The sequence below is a fragment of the Callorhinus ursinus genome, unplaced genomic scaffold, assembly GCF_003265705.2.
Source record: "Callorhinus ursinus isolate GAN/ISIS: 27379988/994484 unplaced genomic scaffold, GSC_fseal_2.0 scaffold12, whole genome shotgun sequence".
NCBI lineage: Eukaryota > Metazoa > Chordata > Mammalia > Carnivora > Otariidae > Callorhinus > Callorhinus ursinus.
In genome coordinates, this window is record NW_027397074.1 from 16,352,289 (window position 1) to 16,373,162 (window position 20,874).

A 20,874-nucleotide genomic window follows, 5' to 3' on the forward strand; every position below is an offset into this window, starting at 1 on the left:
TCCTTAGTGTCAGTCAACCTTATTTTCCCCTCTATTTCTCATACCCTATGTTCCTGGTGGTTGTACGATAAAAGAGGTATGGTATTCAGGGATGAAAGGAGATCTTTTTCTATGGTGGGTTTCTTAGGCAGCAATCTGTGATGTGACTTCACTCAGGAAAACAAAAATCCTCCATATTATGTCACTGATCTTAGTGATTATGATGTGTGAGGAGTCGGCAATATAACAAAGAGATTTCTTTCCTTTTTTTTAATTTTTCTTTCCTTTTATTTATTTTGGTGGGGGGGGGAGAGGGAAGACGGGAAGAGAGCGAGAGAAAGAGAATCTTAAGCAGGCTCCCTGCCCAGCGAGGAGTACTGGATACTCCTGAGATCATGACCTGAGCCTAAATCAAGAGTTGTACACTTTAACTGACTGAACTACCCAGGCACCCCACAAAGTGATTTCTGATCATGGCTATGACACTTACAAGCAAGGTACTCAACTCCACAAAACTGATTTTTCCCATACATAGAATGAGTATCAACAGTTTCTACCTCAAAGGTTTTTGTGGAGATTACTTGAGATAATGTATATGAAGTGCCCATACCAGAGCCTGGCACTGATATGTCAGTTGAGGAATTGGAATCAATCGTAATGGACTAAACAATACAGTTTCCTTTCTTTGCAGATTACTGTATCATGAATGTACAAGTGTCATAAATGTGGCCCCAGGGATTTTTAGGGCAATATCATGAAATGTGAAATGTTCGGATTTGGTTTGAACTTGAAGCTGGCAAACACTAAAGTTACCACCTCCCCTCCCTTTTGCCCCCTCCCACCTCCACCAGCTTCCCGTGTGACTGTTAGGAGTTAAAGCATATAACCCCACGTTAAAGTATTCGTAATTGCCCCCAGGGAAACTATGATGTCGCTGCTTCATTAAAGGCTTTGCCACCTGCTACAAAAGCCATCTTATGTCCCCCATTTCATTCAGTGTACTTTTTTGTGCTTGGGCTAAGAAACAGTTAAATAGGTTTCTCACGTATATCTTTGACTTGAAACATGTTTAAGTGACTTCCTGAAATAAGAAGTAAGTGTTACATCTGCCACAGAGAGAGAAAAAGAAACCCTACATATATGAATGATTATAATCCTTGGCCAGGGCATGAGTCCCCCAGTCCTTCAGAAAAGACCATAAATCCTTACAATATCCCTGACTTCTGCATTTTACATCCAGGTCTTAGAGTTATGGAAAGATATGTAGAATTAGGGGCAGGCAGAAAGTGGGCTGACGTATTATACGTTTGGGAAAGTTCTTATGCATTGCTTATTCCTGGCTGTTCATCTTCTGCTCATGAAGTCTGACACTGTAACAGTCCTACCTGTTGACAGGGAACTGAGTAACTTGTGTACGGCCGAGACATTTGGCCTTTTACGAAACCTCTCATTTTTAACTATTGGTTAAAACCCTTCAAAGATGACAGAATATCCTATTTAGTATGGGAATTAGGAACAATCCTGTTCTTGTTCTGATATTGAAACTTTTTTATGAAGGGTGATAGAACTTTGCCAAACATCAAAAAATGTTTACACAAAAACCCAACCCTTAGCATTGAAAGAAAGACTGCTGTAAGTTTTTCTCACAACTTAGGACATTTTGAAAAGCGTGTTAACAAGGCCAACTCCCAAATAACATCATACTAACTCTGAAAAGTCTGGGGGCAGAGAGCTTAGGAAAGGGCAGAAATCATGGCTGGATTCTCCATATTTGACTACCACTGAGACTAATTTAGGTTGAAGAAATACATTTTTGTAATTCAAATATATTAGTGAATGAATAAATTCAATTAAATCACTTTCATTGCAGATGTAGGCTGATAAAACTTGGGTTGGAAAGCATGGGTTGAATTAACCATTGCTTGTTCTGAAGGGTGGAAAGGTGGTAGAGTAGGCTGCAGGCATGAGAGAGGCTGAGACAGTAATTAATTCAGGATTTCAAAGTGGGAATAATGAATCAGCTATTGAAATTTTAATGATTTATTAGTTGATACTTTTGGTAGTAACCTCTATATCTCCAAATAAAATAACATGTTTAGAGTGCTATTTTGTTTTTAATATTGTAGGCTCTTTTGACTTTCCACTAAGGATTTAACTCTGTTTTACCAAATTCTCCTGTATTCTGCCACTACTCACATACCCAGCTCCCATTTCTCCAGTGGCCCAATATATTTCTGTCATCATTTTGGTTATATTAATATTCATGTGTATCTTCCTAGAATATGTAAATTATTTAGAGTGGAGCCATGTAGTAAATTATGATTACTCTTTAGTATTTTTTGCTTATTTGTAGTTAATTGTATTGTTTTTGCTTAATTTTATTTTTGCTTAATTTTAAAACATATATATCACTAATACAACCTCACCTATTCTATAGTATTAATGATTCTATCGTTCGTGCTTAGTTTTTGAAGAATATATTTATCAATAATTCAATCTCAAATTCTTTGCCAAATATCTAATCCTCTTTTCGAGGTATTCATTCCCTTCAGGTATATCATTAGCAACACTTTTTGAAGTTTTTCTCAGAGTATTCTGAACTGCTTCTACCCAGACTTGTTCACCTCTATAGACAGTTGAATGTCTGAATTTGGCTAGATGTAGAAATTTATTTATTTATTTATTATTTATTTACTTATTATTTAGTTTCAGAGGTAGAGTTTCGTGATTCATCAGTTGCATATAACACCCAGTGCTTAAAAACATCAAGTGCCCTCCTTAATCTCCATCACCCAATTGCCCCATCCTCCCACCAACTTCCCCTCCAGCAAACCTGTTTGTTCTCTGTATTTAAAAGTCTCTTATATTGCCTCCCTCTCAGTTTTTGTCTTATTTTATTTTTCCTTCCCCTTCCCCTATGTTCATCTGTTTTGTTTCTTAAATTCCACATACGAGTGAAATCATATGGTATTTGTCCTTCTCTGACTGACTTATTTCGCTTAGCATAATCCCCTCTGGTTCTATCCACGTTGTTGCAAATGGCAAGATTTCATTCTTTTTGATGGCTGAGTAATAGGAGTTGTACAATATTTTCCTGTATGTTGTTCAAAGCATTGGTTTTTTTATATTCAGGTATCCAGGATTGCTGTTGAGGAGTCTTAGGACATAAATTTTGAGATCTTTATAACTGCTTTACCCCCGCTTTGTAAGTTTGTAGTGATTTCCCTTTATCCCTGGTGTTCTAAATGTTCTTTGGTCTCTTTCTGATCCACTGATCTGGTTACTCAATGTGTTCCTTTTAGTATGAAAACTCATATCTTTCAGTCATGGAGAATTTTCTTACATTATTTCTCTGATAATTCCTGCTTTTGCATTTTTTTTGTTTTCTATGCAGATATTAGACTTACTGCATTGGTCCTCTCTTTGTTTTCTTTTTTCTTTTTCCTCTCTCTTTTTTTAGAGAGAGAGAGGGAAAGAGAGCAAGAGTGGGAGTGGGGAGGGGCAGAGGGAGAAGGAGAGGGAGAGAGAGAATCTTCTAAGCAGGTTCCACGCTGACAGCTGACACAGAGCTCGATCTCATAACCCTGAAATCATGACCTGAGTCTAAATCAAGAGTCAAATGCATAACTAACTGAGCCACCCAGGCGTCCCTCCTCTCCTATTTTTAATCACTTTGTGTTTTGCTATATTTTTAGTGGGAATTCATCAATTTCATCCTCTAACACTCTCCACATGAGTTTTTATTTCCGCTATTGTATTTTAAATGTCCAAGTGTTCATATTTTTGTTTCCCAAATGTTTCTTTAGAGCATTCTGTCCTTGTTCAGGGATGTAAGATCTTTTCTTATCTATTGGAAGATATTACTGCTAGGCTTTTTTAAAGTTTACTTCTATGCGTCATTTTTGTCATCTCCATATTGCTTATTTCTGTAGGTTGTTTTGATCTTTGCCTTTCACAGTAGAGACATTTATCAAATCTGGTTTTGCTTTCTGGATATATTCATATTTAATAATGGGACATTAAAAAACATTGGTAGCTCTGTTCTCATGGATGGGGCTTGACAATTATGGAATTCTCTATAGGATAATCCTAGATTTACGTTTTCCTTGAGAAATTCCTGCTTTCAGTGTCTTTGGGTTCTCGCATCTGGAGCTTTTCAGATTCTCTAGATGATTTTCTTTCTTTTTTTTTTTTTTAGGGAACAAATTTATTTTGATTTTTCTGAAAATATCAGGAACTATAAAAACAAGCTAAATATCTGGCCATACCAAAAGCAAAATACAAGTAAAAACAACATTTAGAAATCATGTGTGACCTTAAACAGGTTTCAAGATACTAAGCTTAACATTCTTTCCTCCACAGAGCAAAACAAGTTTACTAAACCACAATACTGGAGTTTTTTTTTAACTGACATAACTTAAGAAAAAAAAAAAAGAAAAAGAAAAAAAAGAAACCACTCAATTCCCACCCTGGAATCTCATCATTTACAAAACAACATGCTCAAATGTCAGTGACAATAAAGTTGGGAAACCTGAAAACCTATCAATGAAAGAATTCAGATTCCAACAGAACACAGTGCTTTATAGCTGGGGAAGAATAGCTTTTGTCGCACTCAGGTCTTACCAAATACAAATAAATACAAGAAGATTAAAAACAAACTACTAAATCAAAACCTTTCTGTAGAGTAGCAGCTTTCACAAAGTAAAAGGAATCCAGCTCTGCAGAGTTAGATGTTCTAAAAGCATATGGCCAATTTTATCCCCAAAGTCCCAGAGTCTTGCACTATCAAAATAAAAGTATCTTTGTCTTGGAGCAAGTCCAATGAAGGCACCAAAATCCTATCCTCCGTGTTCATGCAAATGAAACTTAAAATGCTTTTATCATCCTTTCAAGATGACCTCAACCTATTAAGAGTTAACACTCTTAAGTATCTAAAGATCTCGAAGGAAGTTCCAGCCTCATCTGCATTTCCAAGGTCCAGTCTATATAGCTTTTGCCCCTCCCAAATCCTTCTAGTCTGGACCCCTATTTTAGGAGGATAAAAATACATTCCCATACTCCTAGCCATTAAATAAACACAGACATTGGTGCAGGAAGACTCAACAGCTATAATACTACTGAACTTCTTAAAACTTTATAAACCCTTCTCCAAAAGTGAATTTCATAGCCTCTTAATATTTATTCTCAGTCTGGATTTAGTATGCAGCCCTCTTTGGTGTCCGTCTCTTCCAGGCTTTTCAGTGGTTTTACCCTGGAGGAAACCTTGAAAAAACTTCCAATTACAGGAACCCGCACGGCATGGGATTATGAGCACTAAAAGACAGAATTTGTGTCTCTTGTTGCACTGGCATACTGAAGAAACTCAGAACACTCATTCTTCATCACTAACCTTATCAGAAATGTCTAGTTCTATGCCTAGAATGGTCCTCTTCTATCTCACACCATGCCTTCAAAAATTGCAGCACTGGACCATCAGATTTGTAACAAATGTTAATAAAACAGATTTGTAACAAATGTTAATAAAATGTAAAAACTGGCATAACAACTAAGTAACAGAATCACAAAAAAATAGAAAAACTTCACAAAAACAATTCACTTCTAAACCTTTAAGACCCATGTTTTTGCAATGTTTACAACAAAGTGGGAAGGGACAGCTGAGTTGCAACACATAAAAATTCCTTCCTTAGAATGAAAATTTCCCTATGACTTTCTCTTTTACAGAGTTTGTTTGCTCCCGTAAGTCAGATGGCAACACAGAAGGGGCATCTGGCAAAGGTAATCAGGAGGGAGAGGCCAACACTATCTTCCTTCCACCCTCCCCTCCACGAAAGTGTTCATCATTATCCATACTACTCCTACCTCAACCAAATGCATGTAGGCCTAACTGCACCCTGGCATAGGGGGCTGAAAAGATCTCCAACAGAACTGTTAACAGGGCTGCTCAATAACGGTTCACTATTATGAGTTCAGCATTATGCAGCACACAAAGGTCAAAAACAATATATTTATTCAGTCACAATTTTATATGGAATCATAGCAATATCTTACCAACGCCATCTGAGAAACCCACCTGCAACACCAAATGAATTTTTTTTCCTTATGAGAGATCATTTTCATTTGACTCAGATCTTTCTGTGACTTGACTTTCAAGTTCAGGTTTAGCTCCTCCCTCATTCACCACTTGTGTCTCAACCAACTGAGCCACCCAGGCACCCACCACTTGTGTCTCAGATCGTGGTTTTGTCTGCCCCAGTTCCTCATTTTCTGGTACCAGCTGCTGGTTGTTTGTTCCTTCTGCTGGGTGATGTTGATTTGATTTGTCACCAGATTCCAATTTAGCTTCTTTCCCATTTCCTCCTTGCACTGGCTGCTTTGGGTTAAGTTGTGATGGGTCCTTACCACTCTTTACCACCTCCTGGAGATTATACTTTCTGAACAACATATAATCTTTGACAACACTCAGGCAACAGACAGCTTTAATTATTTCTACTACCACCGTGTACTGTGGATTGGTAAGATCCACTTTATTTTCCGAATTGAGGCTGCCTACTATTCCTGCCAATTCTTTGATAACTTCTCTATTCATGTGACTGTTATTTCGAGATTTATATACAATCTAAAATGTCCCTTTGTTTGGAGCTTTAAACCAGGGTTCCAAAAATGTTTCTGCATATTTTTTCATATCTTCTAAGAAAGCCTTGCACGTGCCTGAAATGGGTAACATACGTAGAATAACCCGAGTCTTCTTCTTCTTGGTTTTGTACATATCCTGGAGAATATGATGTACCAATTTCTCAGGTTCTATTCCAAGCGTCCTGATGAATACTACATTGTTGCCTCCACTCTCCACTGACTGGAATCTTCTTAGCTTCATCTCTGTTGATGCTTTAATGTCACCAACTTCTTTCTTCAAGGCAGCCTCCATGTCATCATCTTCTCCCTCACTTCCTGAGGGCTGCTGCTCTTTGTCCGTCAACTTTTCTGGCCCATACATGTCGTCGCCGTATTCGTTGAGCAGGCTGTAGGCCTCCTCCACGCACTTGCGTTCGTTCATGTTGCAGGTAATGAGAATGCCCTGTAGGCCGGGTTCCAACTGCCGGGGCCCGTCACCGTCGCAGCGCCGAGCCCGCTTGGCTTGCACATACGGAGCTTTGGCTTTGCGCTTTCCGCCGCTAGACTGAGGAGGCTGCTGGGCGGGGGTCGCCATGGCGCATGAGAACCGAGGCTAGCGAGAAACGTGTTTCTCTTACTATTCCCGGCTTCCTCGCCTCTGCTGGCCTCTCTAGATGATTTTCTAAACTCTTGCCTGAAGGGTTCTGGGACCCAAATTGGAGAAGAAATACCCTAATTACTCAGGGTATTAATCTTCCCTTAATTCTTTTTTTTTCTTTAAAGATTCTATTTATTATTTGACAGAGAGAGACATAGCGAGAGCAGGAACACAAGCAGAGGGAGTGGGAGAGGGAGAAGCAGGCTTCCCGCGGAGCAGGGAGCCCGATGTGGGACTCGATCCCAGGACCCTGGGATCATGACCTGAGCCGAAGGCAGACCCTTAACCGACTGAACCACCCAGGCGCCCCTTAATCATCCCTAAATTCTTATGTTTGCTGTAAAGTGCTACATGCTTTTAAGCGAGACTCTGTGATCTCCATAAACCTCTGGTCTGTCCGGCTGAGGAGGGGCAGCGACCAGGCTACCTGGAGAGGGAGGATGGGATCTGGCAGTCCAAATGGTTCTTTCACAAGTTTGTCAAATTTTCTTCCTAGTTTTGGTCGTCTTTACATCTACATTTCAAGATTCTGCTATATAAATCTTTTGTTGTTGTTTGCTCAACTGTCAGCTCAGGATTCAGTTTTCTCAGCTTTCCTAAACGAGTAACCCTTCCTCCTCTAGTTTTTCAGTATGTGTATCTTGTTCGATGGGTTACAGGATTGCAGTATTACAGTCCTGGTTCCGGCAGGAATTGGATGGGATACTCAAATTAGGATATTTTGAATAGAGGTTAATAAAGGGCTATTTTCTCTTTTTTTTTTTTAAAAGACGTAGGGCGCCTGGGTGGCTCAGTAGGTTAAGCGGCTGCCTTCCGCTCGGGTCATGATCCTGGAGTCCCGGGATCGAGTCCCGCATCCGGCTCCCCGCTCGGCGGGGAGCCAGCTTCTCCCTCCCCCTCTGCCTGCCGCTCTGCCTGCTTGTGTTCTCCATCTCTCTGTCAAATAAATAAATAAAATCTTAAAAAAAAGATGTATTTATTTATCTCAGAGAGAGAGAGTACATGGGTGTGAGTGCAGGGAGGGGCAGAGGGAGAGGGAGAGGAGAGAGAGAATCTCAGGCTGACTCCGCACTGAGCACGGAGCTCAACTGGGGCTCGATCCCAGGACCCTGAGATCATGACCTGAGCTGAAATCAAAAGTCGGACGCTTAAATGACTCAGCCACGCACGCGCCCCACAAAGGGCTATTTTCAAAGATACGGAAAGGATGTAGGTACACCACAAGGAAGAGGGCAGCACGCTGGAGCTAGGAACAAGAAGATTCTTTACTAATCCTAGACCTGGAAGTGTGAAGAGAGGGTATGATTACCAGCACCTGGAGATAAAGACAGCTGTAGAAGTATGGAGGGAGCTGCTTGACAGGAGCTGGGTTTTTGTTGGGCAGATACAGCCAGCCCTTGGCAACCGTGCAGGAGGGAACTAGGGGAATAAATACTGTGACCGATTCCACTCCCTCCTGCCATCTGCTGATGGTGTCTAATGTCACTCAAGTCCTCAAAAAGATGCTAATGCAGTGATCCAGGGTAGTGACCCCTCTCCCACAGCCTGCACAGAACAGAGTAAAAATGAATAGAGAGTGGATCTGGAGAGGAAGAGGAAACTTGTATTAATTTACTCCATGATTATGTTATCAACCGTATTTATTTTAAGAAAAGGTAAAGTTGAAAGCATTTAAATTCTGTACGGTTGAATGGCAAGAAATAACTAAGGAAAATTATTCAAGATACTTCAAAAAATATAAAATGAAGTAGGTTTTAGGTTTAAATATACACTTTACCTCTCTGTGACCTCACAAAAATAAAGTATTTGATTAAGCAAGTTATATACATATATTTAGGTGATTTAATTCTTACTGCCTCTGGATGAAATTATTCCCAGTTTGAGCTGATCCCGATATCTTTCATGTTTGTGTTTGACAAGGATGACTTAATGATTACTGCCCCGTAAATGGCACCTGTAGAATAAATTCTATTTCCCATACTTTTCCATTTTCGAATAATTTGGTGGAACTTTTCCCATTTGAAAACGCTAGCGAATATAGCAATTAACCCTGCAGTTCTATTTTAAAACTAATCAGAATTAGTCTTCCTGATTTCAAATTCAGCTACAAAGCCAAAGCAAGGATCTTTTCAAGTAATCTGAGTTTTGATGCAAGTGTTTCCCTGGGATCTAATTATATGTAGAATATTTTCTTCGTTGTGTTTCTCGTTTTTCTTCTAATCTCGGAAGAGGCCACACAAATTTTGAACATAATATTAATTACACACAAACGAGCTCAAAAGTGATTTTATAAGATTACTATAGATATTAGACTAGATATAGACTAATAAGATTATTTATAAGATTTTATAAGATTTAAAAAATTGGAGGGAGAAGTTCTAGAAGATATTCAACATATTAAAATAGAAATTAATTTTTTTTCTCCCAATATGATTGGTCACTGAAACCGTTTGTAAGCAACTGGAATAAATTAAACAATATTGTTAGAGATACCATCCTAATACCAGTAGAGAGATTCACATGTTACAAAGTCAGAGATTATATGAAGAGCCAAGTAAAGGAATCAAACAGCAAAGTATGGACTTGTGAGGAATTTTCTCTGCAATGAAGTCAATATCAATAAAAAGGGAGTATACTTATGTCTCTGTTCATGATGTTCTTCCATATTAATATGAGAGCAGTGACTCTAATAGTTTATAGACTGGCACGAAGGCCTAGTGATTTTTATGACTCTGAACAGCCCTGAAAGATTATGAAGTCTGTGACAGCGTCAGCTATGACAGGGAAACAGGGCATTTCTCAGCAGAGAGGGCCTGTGGGTTTTGTACATGAATAAAAGAGTGAGCACTTGATGTCTGTGTTGTGTGACTGTGGAGAATTAGACGTTTTTCATATGCAAGATGTCACATCTCCTTCAGCATCACTTAAGAATTTGAATACTTTTCCTTGAGTCTAGTCCTAACCCTTTCCTCTTTTTAAAAAAATTTTTTATTGTTATGTTAATCACCATACATTACATCATTAGTTTTTGATGTAGTGTTCCATGATTCATTGTTTGCGTATAACACCCAGTGCTCCATGCAGAACGTGCCCTCTTTAATACCCATCACCAGGCTAACCCATCCCCCCACACCCTCCCCTCTAGAACCCTCAGTTTGTTTCTCAGAGTCCATCGTCTCTCATGCTAACCATTCTCTTTGCTTTTAGCTGGTGTAGTTAAGGGGTACCAGTGTATGTACACCAGCAAAGCGTTGTGGGAGGTAGTTGGTTTATAAAGTGAGAATGCCAGAAAGAGTAAAATGTTAATACATGGCTCATGCCCAGTCAAAAATACAAGGAACCGGAACCCACAGATCATCTGCTGTCAGGATAGGTTAGTTGCTGCAAGTTGGATAATGAGCAAAATAAGCTTTGGTACATCATGAGGCCAGAATCCTGCTGTTAGGGGTTCAAATATGGACCGCCCCCCCACTCATATGTTGAAGTCCTAACTCTCGGTTATTTATTTATTATTTATTTATGTATTTTTTTAAAAAAGATTTATTTATTATTTGCAGAAAGGAGGGTCAGAGGGTGAGGAAGAGAGAGAATCTCAAGCACACTCCCCGCTGAGCATGGAGCCCAATGTGGGGCTGGATCCCATAACACTGAGGTCAGTGTTTGACCCCAGTCGAAATCAGGAGTCAGATGCTTAACCAACTGAGCCACCCAGGCACCCCTAACTCTCAGGTTTTCAGAATGTGACCTTGCTTGGAAATAGGATCATTGCCAGTAAGCTAAGGTGCTTCCTCAGCTGGGATCCTGGAGTTCACTAGATAAACTGACCCAGTGAAAAGAAGATACTCATCGTATGTTTTGTTAACTTTTTATGGACTCCTGAAGGTAGAATCTTATCAGGCAGGTGTGTGTGAAAATAAGCCTGCTCTGTACCTGAACCGTATCTGTTATCCTGTCTTATTTTTCAAAACTTTGTTGGTATCTCAGAGGGATTAAGATGGGAGCAAAAATAATGCCCCCTGTCTTTCAGCTTTCAACTCTAAAAGAGCAGGACGTCTGATTTTTTGAATGCTCCGCATCCATCCCCTCTTAAATTGCTAATAACATGCCAATTGTCCCCTGAAAAAGGATCCCCTGCCCCCCCCTCCACCGCATCCGGCTTATTCTTGGTAAGACAGTCAGTGGAGGAGCCATACCCTGCTCCCTGGCCAGAGTTTGTGCATGTGATTGAGGCTAGAAGAATTAGATTTTTCCTTGTAGGAGTCTTGATCTTATCACAAGGAAGCAAACGTTTTGAAACAATTCTTTCTGATAGTGGTAACAACTCCTTTTGTTATGGGCTAGAAGCACCCCAAACTACCTGTCCTTCTTTTTTCCAAGACCTTACTTGTCCTTGGGATTCTGTGAGATACTCAGTATCCTTCCAGTGCATTCAGGTTTTTTTAAGTTAACAAGGGTTGTGTTCTGTGGCATTCAATCACAGATCCTTAACTGAGTCAGCCTACCGTCCTTTTCTAGTGTTACACTTTTCTGGCATTATGACATTGGTCTATCTGGGGATGATTATGGTAGTAGAGAAATAAATTACTTATTTGATAATTATTGTTTTGTAGATATTTTTCCTCTCTGAAGCATCTGAACATTTACTTTGTCAGTTGATCCTAGATCATTAAGTGGTTAAAATTTTCAGGGGAATACAATAATCATGAAAACCAGTCAGGGGTTCAGGTTTTATGTATGGATATATTTGAATTGAAATGGCTTCTCAAAGTGATGTACATTGTTCCCCAGTCCATTTGTATAATGTACTTGAAGAGTAAGATGAAAACTAAAGGAAACGTTTTCAGTTGCCTAAAGATAGAAATTGCTGATGGAAAAAGGAAGGACATTCATGGTAGCCTCGGCAGCACAGTACAAATGATATTTAATTAACATTCTTGAAAATACTTTTTATTGTTCAAGAGAAAGATTAGTTTGTTTATATTTGTCACAGTTAATGAGAGTAAGAAAAAGCATAATGAATTTCAGCAACAGAAACGCAAATTCTGACTATATAACAAAAACACAAAGTATACTTTAGTTCATAATCCACACAACACTCAGTTTAATAATTGTAAATATATAAAATATTTTTTATTATTCTGGCAATAATTCCAAAAGATGCAAGCAACTTTGACAAGAATATATAATTATAAGGTGTCTAATTACTGGAAAGTATCTACTTACTGGAAAGTATCTGAAGATAGCTTAATTAGAAATCAAGTTCATTTTCCAAATAAACAAAAAAATCTGTATTTTTTTCTAAACAAGGACATAATTTCAAAAACTCAAGATAGTTGGTGTGAATACACAATTTTAAAATTTCAGGCTTTTTTGTAAATTAAAATTATAAACAATTTTAGGTTTAATAATAAATTTAAAAGTTTTCACTAAAGAAGCCTAAAACTAAAAAATATTTTAATGTAATTATTCTAGAATTTATTATTTTGATACTTTTTAAAAAAAGATTTTATTTATTTGAGAGAGAGAGAGGCAGAGATAGTGACAGAGATACTGAGAGAGAGCACGAGCAGGGAGGAGAGGGAGAAACAGGCTCCCAGATGAGCAGGGAGCCTTATGCGGGGCTCGATCCCAGGACCCTGGAATCATGACCTGAGCTGAAGGCAGATGCTTAACTGACTGAGCCACCCACGAGCCACGATTACTTCTATTTTATCTTATGTCTGTTCTAAAATTATGTATATGTGTGTTTATATATGTAACACACACACATACATACATACACGATTGTATTCAATTAAATAAATACATTAAACATTTTTTCCCTTAAAAACTGGTATACAAATGCCCTACCTATAGTTATAGGCAATGAATTCTATTTGTGCTTGTAATGAATTCTATTTCTGCTACTTATTACGCTTCTAACTACTGACTAATACAATCTTAAAAATGTCCCTTGGTTTCTCTGCAACTCAGTTTTGTTATCTATTAAATGTGGAGACCAGTGATTGTTTTGCCTGCCTGTATCAGTCAGATAGGGTAGGTTATGCTGTGCTAACAAATGACCTACAAATCTCAGTGGCTTTCAAGAACTTTTTTAAAATTTTTGCTCACCTAAGCAACATGTTCTTTAAAGATTGGCAGGAGAGGGTGGGGTTGTTCTTGTCATAGTCACTCAGGGACTTGAGCTCACAGAGCACATGGAATGCTACCTGTTTCTCTGCCAGAAGAAAAAGAGAGGGTTCAGAAATCTTGCATTGTCAACTAAGCGCTCTGGTATGGAGATGACAAATGTCACTTACATGTTCAACTCATTGGCTGGTCATATGGTCCTACTCAACCCCGAGAGTGCCAGGATATGCAATTTTATTATAAATATAGGAGAGAGAAGTATCTTGCCAATAGTACTAATGGCTATACTATCACTTCATAGGATTCCTGGACTTTGTATATAAAAATGCTTTGTAAACTGTGAAGTCATATTTATACTCAAGTCTTTTGACTCCAAAGACCCTCTTTTATCCATGATGTCAGATTGCTGTTCAACTTCATTGTCATCATTTTGTTCTTTCATTTAATTAGCACTTATATTTGTTGAGTGCTTATAAAATGCTAATCACTGAGCTAGGGGTACAAATATGAATAGAGAAGTCTTTGTCCTCAAGGCATCCACAATTCAGTAGAGAAAAAGAACACAGAACTCTACTATGATGAGATTAGTTCCATGCTTGCCACAGAAGATAGGGCTGGGGTAGAATGAAAATAGCACATATGAAATGGGCTGTAGATTATGAGGCTTTTGGAGTTCTAAAGTCATTGAATTTTTTAAATCACATAATCTTTGCCTTGTCCACTTAACAGGTAACACCTAAGTCACCCATTAAAAAAAAAAAGATGAAAGAAAAGAAGACTATGTGCTCATTCTATTAAGGGAAAGAAATTGTTTTGCTGTGCCGTCAGAATTATTGGGTATTTTAAAACCAAGTTTAGATAATTTATTTTTAAGCTGTTTTTCACTAAGAACAGACCTTTGTTTCAAATTGAGACGCTTCATCTATTTACCATTAGCAGTACTTGATTTAAAAAGGTTCATTTAAAAAGTTCTGTTTCACCTCCATGTATTTAAAAAAAAAAATAGTCCTGAGTTCTTTACAAAAGAAATGTATTGCTTCTTCTAGGTCATTTTTGCTGAAACAGGAAGGACCAGTAGATAACAAAACCTGAGAATGGTATATTCTAGGAAAATTAAAAGTGTGGAGGAAACTACTTTGGTCCGTAGCATTTAATTCAGTTCAACAAGTATCTATTGATTGTCTGTTGTATGTAAGCCATCAAGCGATTTACTAACTGGTGGGGGAGATAGACAAACAAAAATGATCTATATTACAAGCTAGAGTCAAAACAAGTGGTGCAAATAAGTGTAGTAAAAAAAAAATGGCTGGGGCACAGAGGAAGGAGGGGTCATTTTGACTGGGAGGCCAGATAATGCTTCACTAGTTCTACCATAAGCTGGACTCAGAACAAAGCATAGGGTTTCAAAAGCTGGAGGAAAGAAAGACAGTGGAAGGTGGGGCTGGGGAAAGAGTATTTGGGATTGAAGTCAAAATATGAAAAGGAGCCTAGTGACAAGAAAATGTATGATCTATTTGGGCCATGGCAAACAGTCCAGAATGATAGGGCATCGCGGTGTGTGTGTTTGTGTGTGTATAACAGGAGATGAGTACAGCAAAGGAGATTGAGGCTACACCATGGAGAGCCCTGAATGTCATGCTAAGGTGTTTAGATTTTATTCTCCAAAATAAATACCCCCAAAATGTTGTCAAGTTGGAAAATGGTATGTTCAAACCTGTGCTTTAAGAATATAGCTCTTTTATTTTTTTTTAGTAAAATTGTATATATGTAAGGTGTACATGATGTTTTGATATACATAGTGAAATGACTGCTACAGTCAAGCTAATTAGTATTTCTTTTTTAAAAAAGATTTTATTTATTTATTTGAGAGAGAGAGACCCCGACCTCATGACCTGAGCTGAAGGCAGAAGCTTAACCGACTAAGCCACCCAGGTGCCTCACTAATTAGCATTTCATTTGCTCACATTTTTTGAATGTGTGTGTGGTGAGAGCACCTGAAATCTACTCTCTTGGCAAATTTCCAGTGCAATACAATATTACACACTATAGTCCTCATACTGTACATTAGATCTCTAGACTTATTCATCCTACATAACAGCAACTTTGGACACTTTGACTAGCATTTCCCCGTTTCCTCTGTCTCCTTGGCCCCCTGGTAACCACATTTCTATTCTTTTGAATCTGACTAAAAAATGGTTGTGGTTAGATCCTGTGGAAGAAAGACCAGCTGGGAGATCCAGGAATGAGAACTTGGGAAGTGAAACCAGCATAGTGGGAATGGAGAGGAGTGGTTGTCAAATATTGTGGAGGTAGATTTGATTGGTGGCTGATTACATATGGAGTGTGAGGGGGAGACTGGGTGATTTAACTTGGGTGATGTCTAAATCTTTGCATTTTAAGGTTATATTCCCCTCATCTAGTAGTTGCTCAATGACTCCCATAAATACAGGGAATATCCTGGATCCCTTCTTTAGTTTTCTCCTTGCAAATGCACCCGTATTGTTGGACTGACTGGTGCCAGATACTTCAGGCAAATCTAGGTTTTGCCTCACTGCCCGCACCTCAGAATTGATTCATGTGTAGGAACTGTAATTATAATAGTAACTCCATTAAAAGGCAGGGTCCCACTGATCTTTTTATACTGCTCAGTAGGGATAGTACTCTCCCTGTCTCTGGATACAAACATGGGCAGACTGCATAACTTCTCTCTTCATTCTTAGGTAAGAGGAAAAATTATAGTTGCTTTAAGTAATTTGTCTCAATTCAATAAGGAGCATGTGCAGTCAAATTGTGGCAAGACTCAGAAAGTGATTGAAAGTAAAAACCTTCTCCCACTCTCCCTTGCCAAGCCGGGGGCCTGCTCTGCAATGGTGGCTGGCAACTTCACCCCTGGCATGCTTCCCTTCCTTTAATTTGTTAGACCCATGGGAGGGAGGAGATACCAGGGAGATGCAAAAGTTGTTACCCTTATAATATGACTCTGCCTTTGCAGCCTGTCAGATGATTAAAGTTGATTCTCTTGGAAGTGCCTTTGTGGGGTCTTTGGAGACCCTTGCATATCTATGAGTGTCTCACCTATAATTCCCCTGATGCAGATGCACGTTTTCCTATTTCAGCTAGTGACTTACTTTGTCTACAACTCTTAGCAATTGCCTGCTGCATCTTGAGCATGTGTCTGCTGAGAGCTCAGCACAGGAAGTCTACAGGAGAGGCTCTACTACAGCTAGCATGCTGTCTGACCTTCATCTGGTCGATGGGAAACATGAACACATTCTTGACCCACACAGGCTCTAAGAGAACAAATTTATCCTAACTCAGCAGCGTGCTGCTTCTAAAACTGCTGTCAGCTCATTTCAACATCTTGATTGCCCAAGTAGAAGTCAAAAGGTAGGCTACTGCATCTCCACAAATATAGAAGATGCATTGAACTCTGAGTGATCCCTATGAACTCCCTCTCACCAGCGTGAGATGAGGAGCAGGGATCTGCCAGTCTGCCATCCACTGGATTTTTGAACCCACCTTCACCTTAGATACCATCCTACTGTATTCAGGCCCTTGTTTCTCCATGACCTCCAGCTGCTTCTGTTTCAAATTCAGCTGTGAGAGTCCTGGTAGCCACATCTGTGCCAGAGCCATGGGTCAACTTGCTTGGCTGGAGGGAGGATGGACAAGTGATGGCAATAGAGCAGTATGTCTCAACTTCAGCACTGTTAACATTTGGGGCTAGATAATTTGTTTCAGTGGGTGCTGTCCTATGCATTGTAGGGTACTTAGTAACATCAGTGGCCCTATCCACTAGATGCAAGTAGTACCCCCTCCCCCAGTTGTGGCAACCAAAAACTGTTTCCAGACATTGGCAAATGTTCCTTAGAGGGGAAAAATCCCTATGGCTAAGAACTAGTAAAACAGAAGGAGAGGAGCAATTTTAAATTTTGTTGTTTGTTGGGGAAAATAATGAGTTGGGTTTCGTATGTTATGCGAGGAGCTAGCAAAACATCCATCTGGAGTTATTTAACAGTCCATTAGGAATTGAGGCCTTGCAGTCATAAGCAAAGTCAGGGTTAGACTTGTGATTTGAGGGTCACTTGTATATAGATGATACCTACACACGTGGGTATGGAAGGTCTCATCCTGTGAGTTGAGTAGAGAAAAAGGTTAAGGAGAAATCACCATGAAAGACTTTTGTTTAGAGCATGGACGGTTGTAATTAGAGATAGGAGTAGAACCAGAGGGATATAGTGGGATAATCATAAACGGAGAGAATGCTTTAAAATGGAGAGACTGGCAGAAAATATTCAGAGCTGCTGAGAGATGTTCCTTTACCTCTGTTCTGAGCCACCCAGGCCAGGCTCTAAGCAGGGCATATGGATGGTCTGGAGTGGTCCTTAGCTCCTATTGAACCTGTGGAAGGCCCAGTATGGAGTCTGATATGCTGAGGGTCTACACAATTTTTTTTTTTTTTAAGATTTTATTTATTTGACAGCGAGAGAGACAGCGAGAGAGGGAACACAAGCAGGGGGAGTGGGACAGGGAGAAGCAGGCTTCCCGCCGAGCAGGGAGCCCGATGCGGGGTTCGATCCCAGGACCTGAGATCATGACCTGAGCCGAAGGCAGTTGCTTAACCAACTGAGCCACCCAGGCACCGCAGGGTCTACACAATTTTAATATAATTCATCACCTTACACAATGGCAACATGAAAATTCTCAGACATCAAGAAGTTTAACGATGAAGTTTAATAAATTTCTCTTCAACAATAAGTTCCCAGACTTTCGTGATGGCGTGGTGTATTCCAGATAAAACATGATGTTGTTCAGAACAGATTCTGTCAAGTCTGTCTATGGAAAAGCACCATCTGATGTATTGTACCCTCAGATGGAGTTATTGACCAAGACTAATTTGTTTAAAAGTCGGAATCAGAAGACTTTGTACTGTCTTAGATTTTTTTTTTTAAGGATTTTTATTTATTGGACTGAGAGATACATAGCGAGAGGGGAACACAAGCAGGGGGAGTGGGAGAGGGAGAAGCAGGCTTCCCGCCGAGCAGGGAGCCCGATGCGGGGCTTGATCCCAGGACCCTGGGCTCATGACCTGAGCCGAAGGCAGACGCTTAACGACTGAGCCACCCAGGCGCCCCTGTACTGTCTTAGATTTTGTAAGGTAACAGACAGCCAAAAATGGAACAACACACCAGGGATGATCATAGTCAATAAGCTAAACTCAGAGAATATAAAGAGTGAGGAATTTGAGTAGGACAAATGATGGGTACTGTAGATCAGTGGTTCTCAAGACCCCCTTTAACAATTATTGAAGATGCCAACGAGTTTTTATTTATAATATCTATGTATATTTGCTGTATTGGTAATTGAAACAGAAAATTTAACATATTTATATGTTCATTAATTTAATATAAGTTAATATTTATTTGTTTTTGAGAGAGAGAGAGAGAGTAAGAGCATGCAAGCAAGGGGAGGGAGGGACAGAGGGAGAGGTAGAGAAAGAATCTTAAGCAGGCTCCACGCCCAGCATGGAGCTTGACGTGGGGCTCAATCTTACGACCCTGAGATCATGATCTGAACCAAAATCGAGAGTTGGATGCTTGACCAACTCCCCGGGGTGGTTAAATTATTAAATTATTAATTTTATAAATTTAATATATTAAATTAATAATAAAATTCATTAATTTTAAAATGATAATCTATTCATTGTTAACATAAATAACATTTTTATTAAAAAGAAGTATAGTTTTCAAAGCAAAAAATAGTGATAATGGAGGTATTGTTTTAGATTTTTGTGGCTCTCTTTAATGTCTCTGGCTAACAGAAGAAAGCTGAATTTTCAGATTACCTTCTACGCTAGTTTGTAAGGGTAGCACACATTATGTAGCCCTCTGGAAAACTCCATTGTTCATTTGGAAGAGAATGAGAGTGAAAAATGCAAATAATGTCTTTGTATTATTTTGAAAATAGTTTTGAGTTCTCGATCCCCACATACAGTCATGGGGGTCTCAAGAGCATACTCTGAGAGTTGCTGTGATGATGGCTATGAGGTTTAGAAGGGCTATTGTTAATTTCAGCTGTGGCAACAGGGTTATGAAACAGGACTCTAACAAATAGAACAAAATTTCAGTTTTGCCATTAGGTCCTTAAATAAATTTGGGGCATTGTTAAGAGTGAGCCAAAACTCACATTTATTGCTAATTTTTGATAACTTTCAGATAGCTTCTAACATTGGTTATTATAATTGTCTAACAATTTAATATGGGGGAGACTAGCTTCTTTTATTCTTCTTTCCACAAAGTACTAGATTTAAAAAAGAACTTTTTTTTGTGAATGAATATTTGAAATGTAGAGTTTTACATTTATTAAATAATAAATGTAAACAGATTTAAACATAGTTACTAACATTTCCATTTGCAATATTAATTTTGACCATGTGAACAATACACAGAACAGAACATCTTTGGATTTTTTCAGAAAAGCAGAAACTGAATATTTCCTCAAGTATATTATTAATCATAAAGTATGGAGCTAGTATTTGATAGGTCTTGGCAACTCAGTATCTATGATAGAAATTCATAAAATTTAAAGGCCTGGAAGGCATGTCTGTCTGTCTATGTCTGTCTATCTGTCTACCTATCTATCTATCTATCTATCTAATCTGTCTATCATATAACTCATTCATTCTATATATTCCTCATTTGGATGTTGGATTAAAAGCATGGGCTTTGAGAGTGAGATTTCTTGTGTTCAAATTTCAAATTTAGACCATATTTTGCCTTTTGACTCAGTTTACTTACCTGTAAAATTGGGTTTGTACTGGTATCAATTCATATGGTTCTTCTAGGGTTTCAAAGATGCAGTTAGAGCTAAAGCTCATAGCACAGTGCCAGGAACAGAATGAGTATTCTTTACATTATTTTTAAAGCTGTGATTAAGAATTTGTATGAATTGTATATCTGTTAGCTGATGGATCTGGGACTTAAAAATAATTTGTTTAGGCATGTGTGAAATAATAAGAAATAGTTATACACAGTGTTCCTTGCTCCTGGTTCCTGACACAGAGCTCCAAAATCCCTTGCAATGTCCTGGGTGATAACAGTGTCTTTTGTTCTAATGAGGTGATTTTGGTGGGCTACTAGATGTGAGCTGGTCACCAGAAAGACCAAGCCAAATCAGAAGCTTGGAATTTTCCGCCAATCCCGCATTCTCCAGAGAAGGCAGAGGGACTGAAAATGGAGTTAATGTTTGATCAGGCCTACATGGTGAAGCCTCCATAAAAATCCCTGAAGTAAGAGGTTCAGAGAGCTTTTAGGTTGGTGAACACATCTATGTGCTGGGATGGTGGTGCATCCCAACACCACAAGGACAAAAGCTCCTATACCCTATAAATCTCTTCATCTAGCTTCATCTGGCATCCACTTGTATCCTTTATCATATTCTTTACTATGTAATGAACTTGTAAATGTAAATAAGGGAGGGTTTCTGAGTTGTGAGCT

At 38.9% G+C, this 20,874-nt stretch overlaps 1 long non-coding RNA gene and 1 pseudogene across 1 annotated transcript in view; one reads left to right on the forward strand and one right to left on the reverse strand.

Moving 5' to 3' along the window:
* LOC112825153 (uncharacterized) overlaps positions 1-20,874 on the forward strand; it is a 322,912-nt gene that overhangs the window by 209,116 nt on the left and 92,922 nt on the right. The window lies entirely within an intron of this gene.
* Positions 4,180-7,247, reverse strand: LOC112824869 (THUMP domain-containing protein 1 pseudogene; annotated as a pseudogene).